We start from the raw sequence: 19,737 nt of genomic DNA on the forward strand, positions 1-19,737 counted from the left end.
AAACCCATTAGGAACTCAAATGGACAAAGTTACTGAATAAAGTTTAAAATATTATAAGAAAATGTACAAAATTATATGCCATAAATTTTAAAACTACAAAAAATGTATATATGTTTCAAGGAAAATGTGAATTCCCAAGTGTATTCAAGAAGAATTAGAACGATTGAATTAAACCTTTAACCTTACAAGAAATTGCAAGCCCAGAAAATTTTTGCCTAGATAGTGAGCTCTGGCAAGAATTCAAAAATAAACTATCTCTCTTCTTCTGCAAAGATTTCCAAAGCAAAGAAAATAAGGTATAAAGCTCCTAACTCAATTTATTAACCTAGTGTGCTCAGTAGCTACCAAAAGTGAGCAATGCTAGCAAGCACCACACACACACACAGACACACACACACACCATACACACATCTCACAACATGCCATTTATATTTATAAAATAGACAGAAAACCATATAAAATATTAACAAGTCAAATTAAGCAATATTTTTAAAAAGGCATAACTAGTTAGTGTTTCTTCAGGGTAAAGTATATTCCCATATTAGAGTATCTATTAAATGTAATGATAGTAAAATGTTATTTGTTTATCTCAATGAGTAATGATAAACATTTAATAGAAATAAATATTCATTTATAATAAAAGCATTTAACAAAACAGATCTAGAATAGAATATCTTTAATTTAAAGTACCAGATATTTAAAAAAAAAAATAATAAAGTACCAGATATTTAAGGAAACACCATATTCCAATGGTGAAATATTAAAAATATTTCAAATTACAGTTAATAGCAAGATGAAGATTCTCTCTATTGCTCCTATTCTGCAACATTATATTGGAGGTCCTAGTTACTGGAATAATGAAAGTAAAGTAGTATCACTTGAAAAGGAAGAAATGTCTCTGTCATTCATACACGATGCCAAATTCCAAGATAGTCCATTACTATTTGTACATGATCCCAAATTTCAAGATAATTAGCAAGCACAATTGGCAACAGCAAGTGGAATGGCTTGATACAAGATCAATAGGCAAAAATCAATAGCTTTCCCACAAACCAGAAGTAGGTAATTAGAAAATATAGCAGTGTGTAGTAAATACCATGCATAAAACTACAAAACTATAATATTCCAAAAAACAAACCTAAAGAAAAATGTGCATGACCTGAATAGAGAAGATTATGAAATTTTAGTTAATGAGCTATAAAAAAGACTAGTAATACGTATGTTAAAAAATGAGAACACAATATTAAAAAGGCATCTAAAAATCAGTAATGTGAGTGAAATGCCCACCAAAATGTCAACAAGATTTTCATGGAATTTGAAAAACTGATTTTAAAATACATATAATAGTTGAGAGGTCCACATCTAGTGATATGATTGAGCCTAAATACCCAGATTGACCTCTGGAATTCATTGCTTAATTCTTAATGCCTAAAACAACTAAAAACAATGAAAAATGCTTAAATATATATCCAAAGAGTTAGTAAGATTAAAGCATTTTACAACCACAAATATAAGAGAAGGTATGGCAAATCTGATTTTCCAAAGATGAGTATAGTAATTCCTTCCACCCCACAAATCTGCAATGTGACCTCAACATGCTGTGAGAATCCCAAGCCATACCGCGAGGCTTTGTATAGGTCCTCCTATCAACAGCTCCAGCTAAGTGCAATGCAGCTTTCAAAACTTCTGACCCAGGTACCAGATATTTGTATAGAAGGGCTTAGACCATTCCAACTACTAGCCATTTAGATCCTTCCTTAGCAGTTCAGACTCCCAGGAGAGACTTCAGATACTTTGGAACAGACACTTCCTGTTGAGTCCTGTCCAAATTACTGACCCACAGAATTTTTGCTCCTAATAAAATTATCATTTTATACCACTGGATTCGTGGTGGTGTAACAGTAACAGTTCATTGGAACAGCTGTATTTTAGCAAATAGCAGGAATACTGAAAGTGCTTTTGCCCAGAAACTATATGTCAAAGGTAGAAACTTTTGGTGGTTCTCACACCCTTTAGGAGTCAGGACCCATCCAAGGCAACTCTCAAACACTGAATTGGGAACCTCAGTGTAAGAAGGAAGCAAAGTTAAATATACTCATGCCTCTATCTTCAAAGAACTGTTGTTGCCATTTCAAAGCAGAGAAAAGAAAAAAAAAAAATCCCTGAGAAGTTGTACCGACAAGCTAGACTTTACATGTACGTGCAGACGAAAGTTGACATTCTTATGCTTCAATTCAATTTTTTTAAAGACCTTATTTATTTGAGAGAGAGAGAGAACACAAGTAGGGGAGAGGGACTGACAGAGAGGGAGAAGCATACTTCCCACTGAATAGGGAGCCTGATGTGGGGCTCCATCCCAGGATCCTGAGATCATCACCCAAGCTGAAGGCAGATGCTTAACTGACTGAGCCACCCAGGCACCCCTCAATTAGGTTTTAAATGATTCTATAGTCTTACTGCCCTAACGCGCTTACTAGGGTGATACAAATCTTCTCTGAAAGATTGCACCTTTCTCCTACAACCAAAAGGTTCTGATAATTTATTTTCAAGTACAATTGAGTACCTCAGAATTTCTGCTGTCTGTTATAAGTAAGCAATAGATATCAGAGCTAATTTTCACCTGAAACAAATAAATTCAACTGTATCTATCAAATACAAATACAATGGTGGACATTAGGCAGCATAGGACATTGATCCCCACTGAGATGAAAAATTTTGAGGCCAGGGCTCTGAATGCCCTAGTTTACTGCTTGGACAGTTCCTAGGCTACAGTGTAGGGAGAGGAGACCCAGCCGGAGGCTGCTGGTACTCCTCAGTCAAGATGATGAGTTGGGTATCTGGTAGGGCCAAGGCAACTACAGTTCACAGGAAGGAATCTCAGACCTCGGAAACCTGCAGAGTGAGAGTTCTGTATTGACATAGAAGTTCCCTTTTCAAATTTCAGCTGAGTACCTGTCAGTGAGTGTGTGACAAGAGACAACCTGAATTTGAGAAAGAACTACTTGAAAGAGGCAGAGGGAACAATCTATGGGGCTAACACAGTCATTAATAGTTTATGTTCCACCAGGCAAAGTGGAAATGCATCATAATTCAAAGGGCATTGTTTGGAATAAACACAAATTTGGGGTTATTAGTGGAGAAAGATTAATAGACTAAAGTCTGCTCAGCTTCTGCAAAGCAAGCCTGAAAACGATTAAACTATTTCTAAGTAACAACTGTATTCAAGAAAACAGCTCAAAAATATTTCAGAAATACAAACATTTCTAGCATTCAAGAAGGCAAAGTTCAAAATACTTGGCATTCAATTTAAAAAGTTGCCAGGCATTCAAAGAAATAGGAATATATGATTCATATGATGAAAACAAAAGATCAGTCAATAGTAACAGACCCAGAGGTGACACAGATGATAAAATAAGCATATAAGAATGATGAAATAGTTATAATTTATCTTCTAAATGCTAGAGAAAGCAGAGGAAAAGAGGTATTTGTTAGGGAAAGGAACGAATGATACAGAAAAAGTTAGCAAATTGAACTTCTAGGTATAGCAAGAAATTCCTTACATGAAAAATACACTGGATGGGATCAACAACAAAAAATATGAATGACTTGAAAATAATGCAATGGAGCAATACAAACTATCAAAAGTATATACAGAGAAAAAAATATGAACAGGTCAAGTAGCCTAATGTGTATGTGTTTGGAGTCCTTGAAGGAGAAGGAGGAGTAGGAGGATAGAAAAAATATTTGAAGCAATGACTGAAAAATTTCCAAATTTAACAAAAATCAAAACCACGTAGGTCCAAGATACTCAACAAACCCCAAACATAAGAAGCATGAAGAAATCTATATTATAATCAAATTGCTTAAAGGGACTGAAAAAGGGAAAATTTTAAATGCATCTGGAGAGAAAAGAATCATTAGTTATAGAAGAATAAATATAAAATGATAGCAGATAGCAGACTTCTTGTCGGAAATAACTGCAAGGCAGAAGAAAGTGGAGTAATATCCTTGAAATGCTGAAATGAAAACCACCAACCTGGACTTCTATACCCAGCAACAATGTCTTAAAAACTTAAGACAAGATAAAGGCTTATTCAGTCATACAAAAGGATTCACCACTACAGGCATCATAAGAAATGTTCAAGGAAGTCCTTCAAGCAGAAAGAAAATAATACCCAGTGAAATATGCATGCACGCAAAGAAGTAAACAGCACTACGAATTATAAATATGTAGGTAAAGATAAACTAGCTTTTTCATATTTTAAAAATATTTCTAAAGGAAAATTATTAAAAGAAAAATAATAACATAGTGCTGAGTTCATAACATACATAGAAATAAAATGCATGACAATAACAAAAAGCCTGAGAAGTGTATGTATATTGTTTTAAATATAGTAATATGTAAAATAATATAATTTCCTATCAGCAGAAATCAAGGAGGCCATAAGAGCAGACCACCTGGGACAATACATGTTATACAACCAGGTCTCCTTGGTCAGTTGCTGATATGCAGAAGAACTGAAATTATACAATTCATATGTCACAGCTCATACATGCATATGCATTTTGTTCTTGCTAAAACAGTAGTCACACCACACAAAACTAACTCAACTATTCTTATTTCACTTCTTTTTTTTTTTTTTTTAAATTTTTATTTATTTATGATAGTCACAGAGAGAGAGAGAGAGAGAGAGGCAGAGACATAGGCAGAGGGAGAAGCAGGCTCCATGCACCGGGAGCCTGATGTGGGATTCGATCCTGGGTCTCCAGGATCGCGCCCTGGGCCAAAGGCAGGCGCCAAACTGCTGCGCCACCCAGGGATCCCTATTTCACTTCTTTATATGTGTACATTCTGCCAATATTCAACTGATATTACCAGTGACTTTCATAACACACTTACCTTGTATTTTGTGTCATGCTGAACTCTCACACGTCACCATCTGCCAGAATTATGGGCTCACGGGGCATCCTGAACTCTACATGCAATGGGACGCCAAGGAATGGTTGCAAAATGCATACCATATATATCTCCTCTGTTCATGCACATCCTCCATTATCCAATTAGACTCCCTTTACAAAAGAAAAGTTCAAAGATAAAATTATTAAGAATTTCTTGATGGCAACAGTAGAGCATTGAGCAAGCACAGGGCCTTTCTGAGCATGGGGTCCTGTGGGCCCATATAGTTCTCATGCCATTACTCTGGCCTTGAGTGGTATATTCCGGAGCTCAGTAAAAATTAGGGGGAAGTGTTGGGTTTTAAAGGACTGCTTGGCCTAACACGTAGTGGGACTGGCCTTATCCATCCTCTTCGTTCACTTCCTTCTCTCTTTGGCCCAAGTAGAGAAGATAGTGTTGTCACCCTCCTGGTTGGGGTCATATCATGTGACATGATGCCAAAGGATGAAGAAAGTTTCTGGCTCCCAATGTTTACCCAGGCCAATAGCCAGGGCTTCAACTGCACCTGGTCAGATAGTGTGAAAGGCCCTGGGGTTAACTTCAACATTGAAAATTATATAATTCATTACACCAATAGGAAAAGTGGAAAAACGTTATGATGATTTCAAAGGATGAAAACATATATTTGATAAAGCCAATATGCACTTGAAACCAAAAGAAAAATTCTTTGAAAGCTAGATGCAAAAGGGAACTCCCTGAACTTGGTAGAGAATACCAACAACAACGACAAAAAAATTCATGGCTAAGAAATACTTAATGATAAAACTGATGTGAAAATGTTAGGGTTCAGAGTGAATGGTCAAGAAAGAATTCAGTGCAAAGAAGTGTTTTTTTTTTTTTTTTAAGGTATGGGGGCATGATGAATGGGCAGAAGGAGCTGCTTTGGGGTTGGAAGGAGTGGCTAATTATATACTTCCAAGTTGGAAGGGTTTTAGGGATAGTGTAAGTCTCTATGGAATTTGGAAGCAAGGTTTCCAAGATCTTGAGGGGCTATCTGTTGTTAGGCAAAGCATTTACTACCGACTAATAAAATCTTAGTCATGAGACCTTTCAGTTGCATACCAGTGGGCCATATGTTTGAAGAATGATTGCTAACATATATTTTGGAGGGTACAAATAAAGAAAGCTTCCAAAGGAATTTTTCATGTTAAATGAGACTTACTGGGTCCTGAAGGTCAGGCTAATGTTAAGCTAAAGTATTAGCATTGAGGCAGTTGACTTCCTCAAGGAAGGTCACTCTGCCTGTCTCAAGGACTTGTTGTAAGGAAATTTAATTTTTTTCTTTTTCCTTTGTTCCCCACATCAAAAATGTGTAAAGCTTTCCCTTTGAGAATATGGGAAAGACAAGAAAGCCTGAGAAAGAACTGATAAATATTGAAAAGAAAAAATGGTCATTATTTACAAAATGATTGTGTAAAAAAATAAAATGATGTAGACAATTAAAAAAAAGTTTAGCAGAGTTTTGAGACAAAATGAAAATTCAAATATCAATGTGAACTTCTGCTTCATGCCATGATAGAATGGTTAGTGCTAGACTAGCCCTCCTACCTTAACAACTGGACAAAATACGTGAAGCAATATTTTCCAGGCTTTGGGCAAGACTTAGCACATGACTGTGATTCCTTAAAGAAATGAACACTTGACATGGGCCCAGGTTCACTGCAGCTCTCTGAAGCCAATTTCCTGATCATAGCATAAGGAGATAGAGCACAAGCAAAGCACATCGGTTTCACTGATTTGCAGAGGCAGATTTCAGCATTTGAGGCTGTCAAAACAGCTGGAATCTGCAGGATATTGGAGAGAAGACACATTAGAAAGGATCCCAAAATCTGTTTGGGGGTTTCCTACAGGTCCTTGGCCAAGGAATAGGCCAGGCACATGCAATGAAAGACCTAGCAAGGCTTACCAAAGACCAGTGGCTATGAGATTGGGAGAATAAAGATATTAACGATTGATCAGAGCTGAGAGCTGAAATTCCAGCCCAAGTAGAATGAAGAAACCTCAGAAATACTCCAGGAATAAAACGGAGACAGCAGAACAACCACAACTTAAGTGCAAGGGCCATGTTCTAAAGAACTGCTCTGGACCTATACCATCAGAGCTTAAAACCAAGCTTGGACAAAACAGAGGGGAAACAGAGTTCAGAATTTGAGAATAGCCAATGCAAAGGGTTTTGGGAATCATTTTGGAATTTTCACGAATCCACCTTCACAGAGTATAAAACCAGGCCTGGACAAATGCAAGGTGATTGGATATAACTGAACTTGCTGATAGTAAACAAACAAACAAACAAACAAACAAAATAAGAACAACAACAACAACAAAAAAACATTTCTCAGAGGAATTTAACATACTGTAAGGCCCCTACAATGTATCATCTACAATGTTCAGTATACAATAAAAAGTTACCAGATATGCAAAGAAACAGGAAAATATGACCAACAGCAAAGAAAACAGCAGTCAATAAAAACTGATCTTGAGAAAGCCTAGGTGTTTTAATTACTAGATAAAGTGTTTGAAACAAATATTATAAACATGTTCAAGGACTTAAAGGGAAAGAGCCTTAATGAGTAAAGAGTTAAGGAATCTCAGTAGCAAGAAATATAACAAATAGAAATAGAAATGTAACAAACATTTAAATGGGAATTCTATTCTACAGTAGCTGAATTAAAAAAAAATACTGAATAAGCTTAAGGGCAGATTAAAGACAGCAAAAGTGGGCATCCGATTTGAAGAACAAAGAGTAAAGGTGTAAACATTACCAGAGCCCCAGTGATCTGGGTGATATGTTATCATTCATGTAACTGGCATTAAATAATGAAAGAAGAGATGTTAATTACACTTCTCTGGTGAGAATTGCATAAATGTATATAATTGTCAAACCACTATGTTATACACCTGAGGCCAATATAATATTGCATATCAATATACTTCAATAAAAGATAAAAACAAGAATGAAAGAAGAATGACAATGGGCCAGAAAAGTTAATTGGGAAATTATAGCTGAAAAATTTCCAAGTAGTGCAAAGCCTTGGCTTATAAATCCCAGTTAAGCAAAATCAAAGTAAGATAAATGCAAAGAGAAGCACATGTATACACCTAGACATGTGAAAGTCACAAGACAGAAAAACCAGGAGAGCATCCTGAAAGCAGTCAGAGGTGCGGAAAAAACAAAAAGGTGGATTGCAAACAGGTACAGTAAGATAAATAATGGCTAACTTCACAAAAGAAACATGGTGGCAAGAGGACAATGGAATGACATATTTAAAGTGCTCAAAGAAAAATTACTTTGGCCTTAAATTTTTAAGGAACTTTCAAAAAGGAAGGAGAAAACATGTTTTTTCAGATAAACAAAATCTGAGAGAAAATATCACCAACACACTTGGACTATTAAAGAATACTAATTCTTAACACTGTTTATTGAAGAGACTTCTCTCCCCATTGCATATTCTTAGATGCTTTGTTGTAAGTTAATTGACCATATATACATGGGGTTATGTCTGGGATCTCTATGCTGTTCCTTTGATCTATGTGTCTGTTTTATGTCAATTGTTTTCATTACTATAGCTTTGGAATATAGTTTGAATTCAGGGAGCATGATGCCTCCAGCTTTGGCTAAACGTAAACTGGTTGTAGCCACTGTGGAAAGCGGTATGGAATGTGCCTCAAAAACTTAAAAAATAGAACTACCATATGAGCCAGCAATTCCACTTTTGAGTATTTATCTGAAGAAAATGAGAACACTAACTCAAAAAGATACAAGCACCACTATTCATTGCAGCATTATTTATGATAGTCAAGATGTGGAAACAACCTAAGTGTCCATCGATAAGTGGATAAAGAAATTATGCTATGCATATATTACGGGTATATATATGTGCATATATATATAATGTGTATACGTGTATAATTCATACAATGGAATATTACTCAACCATAAAAAAGAATGAAATCTTGCCATTTGCGAAAGTGGATGGATGTCAAAGGCATTATGCTAAGTAAAATAAGTCATAGAAAGGCAGATGACATATTATCTGCTTTATATGTGAAATCTAAAAAGAAAAAGAAACAAACAACCCCCATCCCCCCAAAAAACAAACAAACAAGCAAAACAAGCTCATAGATATAGAGAACAGATTGGTGGTTGCCAGAGGCAGGGGCAGGGGGTGGGAAAAAATGTACTCTAATTGCATTTTCAATCCAGCATCTATCTATATCTATATCTATCTATATCTATACCTATATCTCTTAATCCTATATCTATGTCTGTACCTATATCTATATCTATATCAAAATCTTGGATTCACTCTTCTATGTATTCATTATCATTTTTGAAGATCTACCTAGGAGGTTCCCAACAGTGAGCTAAGTAAGCACTATACTATTGAAGAGTATTGGGTTAGGGAAGATGGATGCTAATTAAAAAGTAAAAATACACAACAAGTTTTAATGGCTTATAAAGTAATTGTTAAAAATTTAATCTCCCTGACCCTCAATTTCCTTATTTCTGAAGATGATGCAGGGTAGTAAATGTAACTTCAGATAAATGTTGCAAGAAATAATTGAAATGTATCGACATACTTTGTTGAGTCCAAAGAAAATGTTCAAAAGTAAAAATGTATGTATGTGTTTATTTGTACTTATTTTTATTTGACATATATGCACACAATAACAGAATCATTTATAATCTTGTATTTTGTGTGAAATGACACTTGAAAGTTGGAGAGGATAGAAAAATATACTAATTCTACACTATAAAGGGAATTGATGTTATTCAAGATGTAGGAAAGAACAGAAAGCTCCAGAAATGGCAAATATTTGAGAAAACATAAAAGACAATTCTCTGTTTTCTTCAAAACAGCTAACCATCTAGGTCAAAAGCAGATACATTTTAAAGTGAGGCTTTGTAATGCATTTAAAGGAAACATATACAACAGTAATACAAAAGATGGAGTTGGGCCAGATGAATGGAATTACACTGTCATAAGGTTCTGACATTTGTGAAGTGTGATGTATGAATGAGAAGTGTAAAGTAATATGTGTGAAATGTGCAACTGTGAACTCCAGATCTGGGCCACTGGGAGTGGAGGAGAAAACTAAGGGTGTGAAGGAGGGGCACAGAGGATCACTCAAATACATAATGTATAGACATAATATGAATCTTAGCAGTGATTTTAGGATATATATCATCAATTCTAGAATTCTAGAACACTATCCAATAAATGCTGAACACACATTCTTCTCAAGTACCTTGGGAACAGTCATTGAGATAAATCATATGCAGGGCTATAAAATAAATTTCAGGGATCCCTGGGTGGCACAGCGGTTTGGCGCCTGCCTTTGGCCCAGGGCGTGATCCTGGAGACCCAGGATCGAGTCCCACATCGGGCTCCCGGTGCATGGAGCCTGTTTCTCCCTCTGCCTGTTTCTCTGCCTCTCTCTCTCTCTCTCTCTGTGACTATCATAAATAAATAAAAAATTAAAAAAAAATAAAATAAATTTCAATAATTTTCAGAAGTTCGAAATCTTACAGAGTACATTCTCTAACAACAATGGAATTAAATTAAATGTCAATAGTAATAAAAGACATTTAGAAAACCTCCAAATACTTGAACTCAAAACAATACAATTCTAAATAATTCAATGATAAAACTCACAGAAAGAGAAATTTAAAAATATTTTCAAATGAATGCTAATTAAAACACAACATATCAAAATTTATGAGATATCACTAAAGCAGTCCTTAGAGGTAATTTTCTAGCTTTCAATGCCTATGATTTTAAAGTTTAACAATTTAAATCAATTATCTTACTCTCCACCTAAGATTATGGAAAAATAAGAAAATTAAGTAAGTAGAAAAAAAGAAATAATAAAAACAAATCAATGAAATAGAAAACAAATGTGGGAAAGTTAACAAAGCCAAAATTTGGTTTTCTGAAAGGTCAATGAATCTCATAAATACTTCAGTTAGGAGGACAAAATACAACACCTTGGGGGAAAAAATGTAGTATTACATTTTTATTTAGAATGTGGACATGCTCAAAAATCTCTGATTCTACTCCCAATTATAAACCAAAGAGAAACTCTTATAAATCTATACCAGGAAATTTACATAAGAGTGTTTATAACTACCCTGTTTATTACAGAACAAACCCTGACATAGCCCCGAAGCCCTACAATAGAAGAACAGGTAGATGAATTGTAGCATATTTGTGCACTAGAGTATGATAAGGAACTAAGTCAATTACAGCTATGCAGATCGATTAATTTAATCAAAAATTTATTGAGTGCCCATTAGGTGCTTGACACCGATCTCAGCACTTGGGGTACACCGGTTAAGGACAGACAGGATCTCTACCCTCAAGCAACATACACTCTTGAGGTAGAGAAAGATAATAAGTAATTCACATAATAAACAGGTAAATTATGTATAAAGTACACTAAAAAAATGATGGACGACTAAACAAAAGAGCAAGTGAAGCCGTGGTAAGTGGGCTCTGCAGTACTTGAGCTGGAGAAAGTGGGGGGTAAGATACGTGGGGAGCGCAGGAAGGTTGCTGTTATCAGTGTGATACTCAAAGAATATGACATTGAGGAGCCTTACAGATAGTGAGTGACAAAAGCACATACAGATGCTGTGCCTCAAGTCCGTGCTGTAGCAGTGAAAACTATAAAATCCTGCAGTTGCTCTTTTCTCCTGATATGAGGAATTCAGAGGCTTTGTTTTGAGAGGGAAGGGGTATGAGATCAAAGCAGTTTTGATTAATGAGTCACCACCTGGATATAAGGCAGCTGTCAACTGGAAAGGCCATTATTATTATTATTATTATTATTATTATTATTATTATTGTGTCCCCTTAAGAAGAGAAAAAAGTCCTGTGGGGAATTATTTATAAACTGTATCCTGATTTTGGTTTAGAGTCATTATCATACTGGGTTAAATTTTCAATAAACAGAGAAAAAAAGTAAATGTAAACAGTTTCAACTGGCTACAAGATATACCTTTTACCGACATGTCATTTGTTGGTTAAAGAAATAGCTGGCATCTATACATTGAAATTATATCCTCAAAATATTTTGTAATATGTGTTTATAACTTATTTTTTATGGCTTATTAATTTTATGAGGTTTGTGAAGGAAGTTTTTCTTTAGGAAAAGCATACCCATTTTCAAGGTTTTATTATAGCATTATGGGCTAAAACCACGATTTTCAAGCTCTATTACACAATGTTGCTTGATTAATTATTTTTAAAAACAAGTTAATTTATTCTTGGTCTTCTTATTTGGCTATAATTTTAAGATCTTGGTGTTTAAAGACATTTAGTAAAAAAATAAATAAAATAAAGACATTTACTTTGCTATATGGCAAGGTTTCCATATATATATATATATATATATATATATATATATATATATATATATTTTTTTTTTTTAAAGCAGAACCTTAAATTTACATCTGAGTGTATTGCATAGAAGCCTATTTTATCAATAAAGATGAGCAGTTAAAATAGAAAAAAATGAAGACTTTGGGGATCACAGGGGTTTCTTAAATGAATTCACATGAAAAGTCATTTCTTTAAATGTCTTAAACAAAATTCACTTTAAATGCCTCCCTATGGGACACCTGAGTGGCTCAGTTGGTTAACCGTCTGCCTTCACTCAGGTTATGATCTCAAGGTTCTGGGATTGAGCCCCACGTCAGGCTCCCTGCTGGGATTGGGGGGAGCCTGCTTCTCCCTCTTTCTCCGCCCCTCCCCTCCTATTCATCCTCACTCTCTCAAATAAATAAAATCTTAAAAAAAAAAAGGCCTCCCTATATTCTAGGATGACTGAACAGAAATAGTAATATGTATAGCCGATCTACTAAGCAGCCATTTTCTGGCTACTGAGAGGACTAATTTCGATATTTAAACTTTAATATTTAAGGCAAAGCACTGCTGAAAAATATCAAATAATTTGATATTCTATTTATTTTAATATGCCTAATGAATATCATATATTTTGACAGAACCATAATTTCTGCAAATGATCCATATTGGTTCCCCCAAATTTCAAGCTATATGCATATTCATCTAAAGTGTTAGCACATGTAATTATTAGATTCCAATTTATATTTCAATCTACTACAAATTTAAATAAAGCATGTCTGTCATTACATGGCAAAGGAATAAGCATATTCATAACATACATCTGGATGTTTTAATTTTACATTAAGCCATTTACTTCTTATTCAATGTCCCTAAGATACATTTTATTTCATATTAGGTTAGTTTGTACTTCATTATTTCTTCTAATGTATATTTGTGCCTACGGGGAAATTTCAAATTATATATGTGCCAAGTATTGGAGCAGAAGCATAAGTTAAAAAATGAATAACTGAGGCATGGATAACGTGAGACTCTCCTACTCCAAAGTGGAGAACTAGAAACATTATTTTTTGGAGTTTAACTATTTGGATAGAAGTACTATAAAACTACATTGCAATGGTCATATTCGTATAGGGTGAGGTGGCTAGTGCTCATTTTACAGAACAGCAAAGTGTTTGCAGCACAACTTGCCAGGACAAGCTATTTCATGAGAAAATGTTCAAGATAAGAAAATTAGTGACAGAGACTCATTATTCATTGTTCTGGCCTGATTTCCCCATTGCGGGTAGAGTTTTGACGTGTATTCCTATGGATTTGTAGCGCAGTATTTTCTACTGGATGTTTAAATAGATACCAAGGTGTAGAGTTCCAGAAATTTGAATGTATGCTTCAAACATCTGGAGCTATACATATGGGAAATATACAGCTGTGTTTATTTCAATGATTACACATTTACATGCATACAATACATTTATTTAAATGTATAATCTCTTATATATGTGAGAATATTCAAACAAATGCATTTGCTGTACTTATTTGAATATGCAATTGAAAAAGGATTCAAATAAATAATTCACCACTTTTATTTTAAATCTTACAGTATTTATTTATGTAACGTGCTTATTAATATACAATCATAGCTCTTTCTTTTTAGTCTAAAACCAAATATTTTTAAAAGATTAAAGAAACATAATGGTGATCATGAGTCATACAAATCAAGAAATTCTGGGGAGAGGTATTCATCGTTAGTGAGCTTTCAGAAGAATCTGAAAATTCAGCAGGACAAGAGAATAAAATCAGTTGCGATTGGCATGTTTCTTCCCCCCCCCCCAATTTTATCATAGTATAGTGGATATTTTAAATATTTAAAAAAATATTTTATTTATTTATTCCTGAGAGAAAGAGAGAGAGAGAGAGAGAGACAAAGACACAGGCAGAAGGAGAAGCAGGCTCCGTGCAGGGAGCCCTATGTGGGACTCTAACCTGGGACCCCGGGGTCACACCCTGGACCAAAGGCAGCACTAACCCACTGAGCCACCCAGGGCTGCCCTGGATATTTTAACTGAATCTCAACGCACTTCTCGTCCAGAAGTATTGATTTGTTTTGTTTTCCTTTATGATTACAACCGTATCCGACAAGGTAATACACTCCTGGGCATTGGTTTAAGATAGAAGGAAAAGGGGTGTGGGATCCCCGGGTGGCTCAGTGGTTTGGCGCCTTCGGCCCAGGTCGTGACCCTGGAGACCCGGGATCGAGGCCCGCATCGGGCTCCCTGCATGGAGCCTGCTTCTCCCTCTGCCTGGGTCTCTAACTCTCTCTCTCTCTCTCTCTGGGTCTCTTACGAATAAATAAATAAAATCTTAAAAAAAAAAAAAAAAAGAAGGAAAAAGGGTTGCACTATTTTAAAAACCTCGTGTATACAAATCTGGTTAAGAGTGTTAAGATACCCTCCTTGAACTCCACCTCTATTTCTGGGACAGAGACTGGAGACCAGCAAATGATGGAGGAGAAAATAAAATAAAATCCCATTTTGGATTCAATTCCTGGCCCTGATACCCTGAGAGATTTCAGAGACCTTCCAGCTGGGTCTCTATTTACCCTGGTCTCAATCCTTCTGCATTCTGCGTGCTAGTTCCTTTCTCGGGGCGGATTTTTTTCGTTTTTTGTTTTTGTTTTTGTTGTTTTTTTTGTTTTTGTTTTGTTTTTGGTCCAAAGCGCTGGCCCTACATACAGGAAAATGACTTGACACTGGAGCAAGGGAAACACTGAGAATTAAATTAGAACTCGCATTTTTTTTTTTTTTTTTCCTTTGGAAAGAGGGGCCGCCCGGGGTGGCTGAGCGGTTCAGCGCCTCCCTTCCACCCAGGCCGTGACCCCGGGGTCCCGGGATCGAGTCCCACATCGGGCTCCCTGCGTGGAGCCTGCTTCTCCCTCTGCCTGTGTCTCTAATTTAAAAAAAAAAAAAATTTTTTTTTGGAAAGAATTTTAAATTTGATGGACCACAGTCTTAAAAATAAAAATAATAACGATGATGAGCGCAGACACTTTTGCAGTGGCTGGAGGATGAATCCCTGCAGCCCCCCGCGCCCCGCCCCATCGTCCAGAGGTCCTGGGCACCTGGAGCTCTCCTTGGGGGTCGGGAGGGGCACCTGGGCGAAGGTGTGACTCACTCCCTTGCCCCAAACTCTCTGGCTCCGCAGCTCACCCCCATCCAAGTTGTGGGTCCCGTTGCCCTAATTGCCGGACCTCGGGCGAGAGGCTTCAGCCCCGCCCCCCCCGCGGTTTTCAGGGGGGTCCGATGCCTCCTCCAGGGATGCTCCCCGGGAGCGCGGATGCCGAGTGCGTGCACGCGCGTGTCGGGTGGCCAGGCTTCAACAGCGAAATTACGCAGTTCTGCGTGTGTTTTCTGCCTATAAAACAAGTCACAGCCCTTCGTTCTTCCTTCCAATTCCTCGGGGTCGCCTCATGGGTCCGGGGTCGGGGCTCCAGGAGCCCGCGCTCGTGGGCGGCCGGGACCCGCGGCGGCGGCGGCAGGAGACACGCTGGCCAATCAGCGCGCGCGGCCGCCGCCAGGCCCCGCCCCTTCCGCCGGGCCCCGCCCCCTCCCGCCCCGCCCCTCGGGAGTAGGGCCGCGCGGCCCGCTGGTCCCGCCCCTCCTCTGAGTGACAGCACCGTGGACAGCAACCGCCGCCGCCGGACGCCAACTTTGTCCGCCCCGGGCGCCTCGGCTGAGCTGAGGTGTGTGTGTCCGGCGACGGCGAGGAGGGCTGGAGGGGGAGGCCCTGCCAGGGAAGCCCGGGGCGGGATGGCGGGCTGCGGGGGGGGGGGAGCGTCCAGGCCTGGAAGCGGCCGCACGTCCTCAGCGAGCGCCCCCCGCTCGTGGGCCCCCCACAGGCCTTGAGGAAGGCTCGTCCCGCCCCCTGAGAGCGGCCCTCGGGCGGGCCGCGTGCGCGGAGGTTCTGGAACGGGGCTGTGCGGGGGGGGAACCCGAGGCCCGGGAAACGCAGGAGGTACGGAGCCACCTTAGGGACCCCTTCCGGCGTTCGGGACGCTCGCGCGAGGGGGGGGTGCAGAGGAGAGGCGGCGGGGGGCGTGGCCGCCGCTGTTGCTTAGCAACGCGCGGTTCCCGCCCTGCCAGCGTGTCCGGCGGCAGCGCGGGGCCCTGGACACTTTAGCCCCGCCCACCTCCCCCCCACGGGGCCTGGGATTGGCTCCCTCGTGCTGTCACTTACCTCGCTGTCGTTTCTCGCGCTGCCCAGCGCTGCGGGTGTGTATGTAGTGCTTGCTCCCTCCTCCTCCGTGCCCCCCTCCCCCCCCCCGCCCCCCCCGTCTCTTTACTTTTTTTTTTTTTCCCCTCCGCCTTTCCTTCCTAATAAGTATCTGCAGACCAACACATTTGCAGGGAAAAGCCTCAGGCAGCGTGACGGGTGGCTTTAGGTGCAAGGAAGCGGTGGGGGTGGGATGGGGTGGGATGGGGTGGGCATCTTCGCCTGCTGCTTGGTGCGTCCCTGAACCCACAGTGTCGGTGTCCCTGTGCATGGCCGGGAACAGGAGGTGCGGACATCTGCTTTCTCGGACCTAGAATTCTCTTTTTTTTTTTCCTGCTGCTGCCCGTTTGAGCTCAGGGGGCAAGCTCAACAAGTTGAAGCAACTCAGGTTTGGACAGGCCCCACCCCAGTCCATGACCTCCCTTTCTTGACCCTTCGGTGGAAAAGTGGGTGATACTCAGCGCCTACAGCCCCTTTGCTCCATTGACCCACATTTAATGATTAACTGTGAGCTGGTGACTACAGATGATAACCCCTTCGGATCTCCTGGCTCCTATCAGTTGGCCCCAAATGATTCAGCAGAACAAACATTAAGGAGAGAGAAAACACAAAAGGAGCTAAAAATCTGCTTTGACTTCCTTCTGCTAGGCTTACTGTGTAAATCCCCAAGAAGGAAGGAAGCTTGTGCTGCTTGATAAGGCAGTGGAGGACTTCTGGCCTAGAAGTTAGAAACCTGGCAGGGTTAGGAAATATTTGTCCTTGGGCAATAACCTTCGTAACTGTATTCTCATCTATAAAGTGGGGCTACTGTGCTCTTTGTTCCTAAAAAAGTAAGGAGGGATAATTGATCATGAACATATTAGTAATGATCTACACAGATGTGAAGTATTATTGGCTACACTTTATCTTTTGGTCTGTATGATCTGAATTTGTAGACACCAAAGAAGTATGATGATTCAGATTAAAGTATTTTCGCACTTCCCTTGTGACTTATGGTTGGGCTATTTAGAATTGGGGAAGAAACTCCTTTATTTGTTATTGATTCTCTGATAGTTCTGGTTACATAGCACCGTAAATGTCTTGCATGACGTTCCCCCCCCCCACCCCTTGACATCGCTAGGTTTTTCAAAGTATGTACCTAGCCTGCAAGGACTGGGAAAGATGACCTTCAGATCCAAAAATGAATGACCTTTTTGGTGTCATATACTACCTTGAGAAGACAAGGAAAACTGATGACTCTCCCCTGAGAAAAAGACACAGTTTGAAGCATTAAGTGGTCCTGGATTAAGATCCTGTTTTGGATCAACTTCCTAAGGGATAAAGAAATCACTCTCCCCATTGCCTCGACCCAGAGAGAGACTGAGTACGTAGCTGGGAACAGAATGGGTCTTTTTCCTTTCTTCCACAATGCATTTTACCATAACTTTAATTCAAGATTTTAAGTCAATCCCACCACCACCCTTCTTTTTTTTTTTTTTTTAACTATTTAATAAGCAGGAACTAGTAGTGCTCGATAAATTTTTGCTGTCTTTTCAAAACCATGTAAGCTATAATTTTTTTCAAATGCTTTTTTCAAAAGCAAGTGGAAAGAGAAATTATTGTCAAATATTTTGAGAAAATGTGAAACTGTAATTTTGAGATAAACATTCAATACATAAATTGTCTCTTCTATAAAAGTCCATTTTTAAAAAAGATTTTATTTATTTATTCATGAAAAGCACAGAAAGAGAGAGAGGGGGCAGAGACACAGGCAGAGGGAGAAGTAGGCTCCATGCAGGGAGCCCGGTGCGGGTCTCGATCCCCGGTCTCCAGGATCACACCCTGGGCTGAAAGTGGTGCTGAACCACTGAGCCAGCCAGACTGCCCAAAAAGTCCATTTTGGACAAAGAAAAGCTGATTATTTTTAGGATATGCCAGTTGAATACTATGACCTGACTCCTAAATCTCTTTTCTTAAGTGAGTTATCTTTTATACTATTTTAATTTTCCTGTGGCTAAGATATATTGTGGTTGCATTGTGGTTCTTTTCCTGATTTCTATATTTAAATAAAAGGCTATAAATAGTTACTTTGTTTGCTGAAGTTTCCTCACCTAGGTTTCCTTACCTAGGTTTACCAATAAAAGTGGGTATCTAGTAGATATTATTAGATAGGGAAACATTGAAAAGAGAAAACATTTATTGCTTTTGTAATAAACATAAGAGTATATAGGAGCGCTTGTTTTCTTTATTAGCATTTATAATTTTATTGAACTCTTTAATATTTAACTATTCCTTAACTCCATTTCTGGATAAGAAGCACATATAAAGACAAATTGATTAGGGAAATCATTCTAATGAAGTTAAAGTTTTAGGGGCTCAATAGATAATAGCTTTTTTTCTCGAGTTTGTAGACAGGTGGAATTTACAATATCAGCTTCATGACTAAATGACTAGGCATAATGCTAGGCATTATGTCTGACTAGGCATAATGCTTTGGATAGGAGACCAAAAATGAGTACTTCCCACCCATTTCTACGTCCCCTTCTTTTTCTCAGAACCTAGACTTCAGTGAGAGAAAATTTCAGTTTGCTGAAAAGGTACATTTACGCAGAATTACTGATATGCATGGTCCAGGGCAGAAAGTGAAGTAAAAGAAGGAAAACCTCTGATATTTACAGGGTTATAATAGCTAATATCTACCCGTTGGAGCAATATGGACCAATGGATTTCAGCCGCCAGTCAGATAACTCTCCTGTTGGGAAGCTGCAAATAAGGAGTGGGATCTGAGACCGGGACTGTTAACCTAGTGCTCTGATTTTCCAACCTGGATCATCCCTTCGGGTCATTTGAAGGAAGTGGAGGTGTTTTCAAATTATTACTATATGTTTAAAAGCTACTGGCAATGGGGGCCCTGTGTAATGTAGAGGTCCAGCTCAATGAAGAATTTTCTTCCCCCACTCCCAATGCCAAAAACATCTCCTTTGAGAACCACTGTTCCAGTGGAAGTTCCTCCACATGGAAATGTGTGGCTAGGCCAGATTTCCCGCTCATCTTTATTCCTCTGTATTCGTATTTTTGATATCAATAGATTTAGCTCTAGGTGTGAAGGTTTTAATAAAAATATTGCTAAGAAAAATTATAATTTTTTGGCATTCTTCCAGAATG

General features: G+C 38.7%; 1 protein-coding gene across 21 annotated transcripts in view; it reads left to right on the forward strand.

Moving 5' to 3' along the window:
- Nucleotides 1-15,922: 15,922 nt before the first annotated feature.
- The window catches only part of TRIQK (triple QxxK/R motif containing), an 85,084-nt gene continuing 81,269 nt past the window's right edge, over nucleotides 15,923-19,737 (forward strand). For 9 of the 21 annotated variants that reach the window (XR_012019852.1, XM_072803924.1, XM_072803926.1 and 6 more), the window contains exon 1: nucleotides 15,927-16,063. The gene's annotated coding sequence lies outside the window, so the exon portion shown is untranslated. Of the gene's footprint in view, nucleotides 16,066-19,737 lie in introns of all 21 variants that reach the window. The other 12 variants (XM_072803948.1, XM_072803933.1, XM_072803945.1 and 9 more) reach the window with 7 other exon arrangements.

This window comes from Canis lupus, chromosome 28 (assembly GCF_048164855.1).
Source record: "Canis lupus baileyi chromosome 28, mCanLup2.hap1, whole genome shotgun sequence".
NCBI classification, from domain to species: Eukaryota; Metazoa; Chordata; class Mammalia; order Carnivora; family Canidae; genus Canis; species Canis lupus.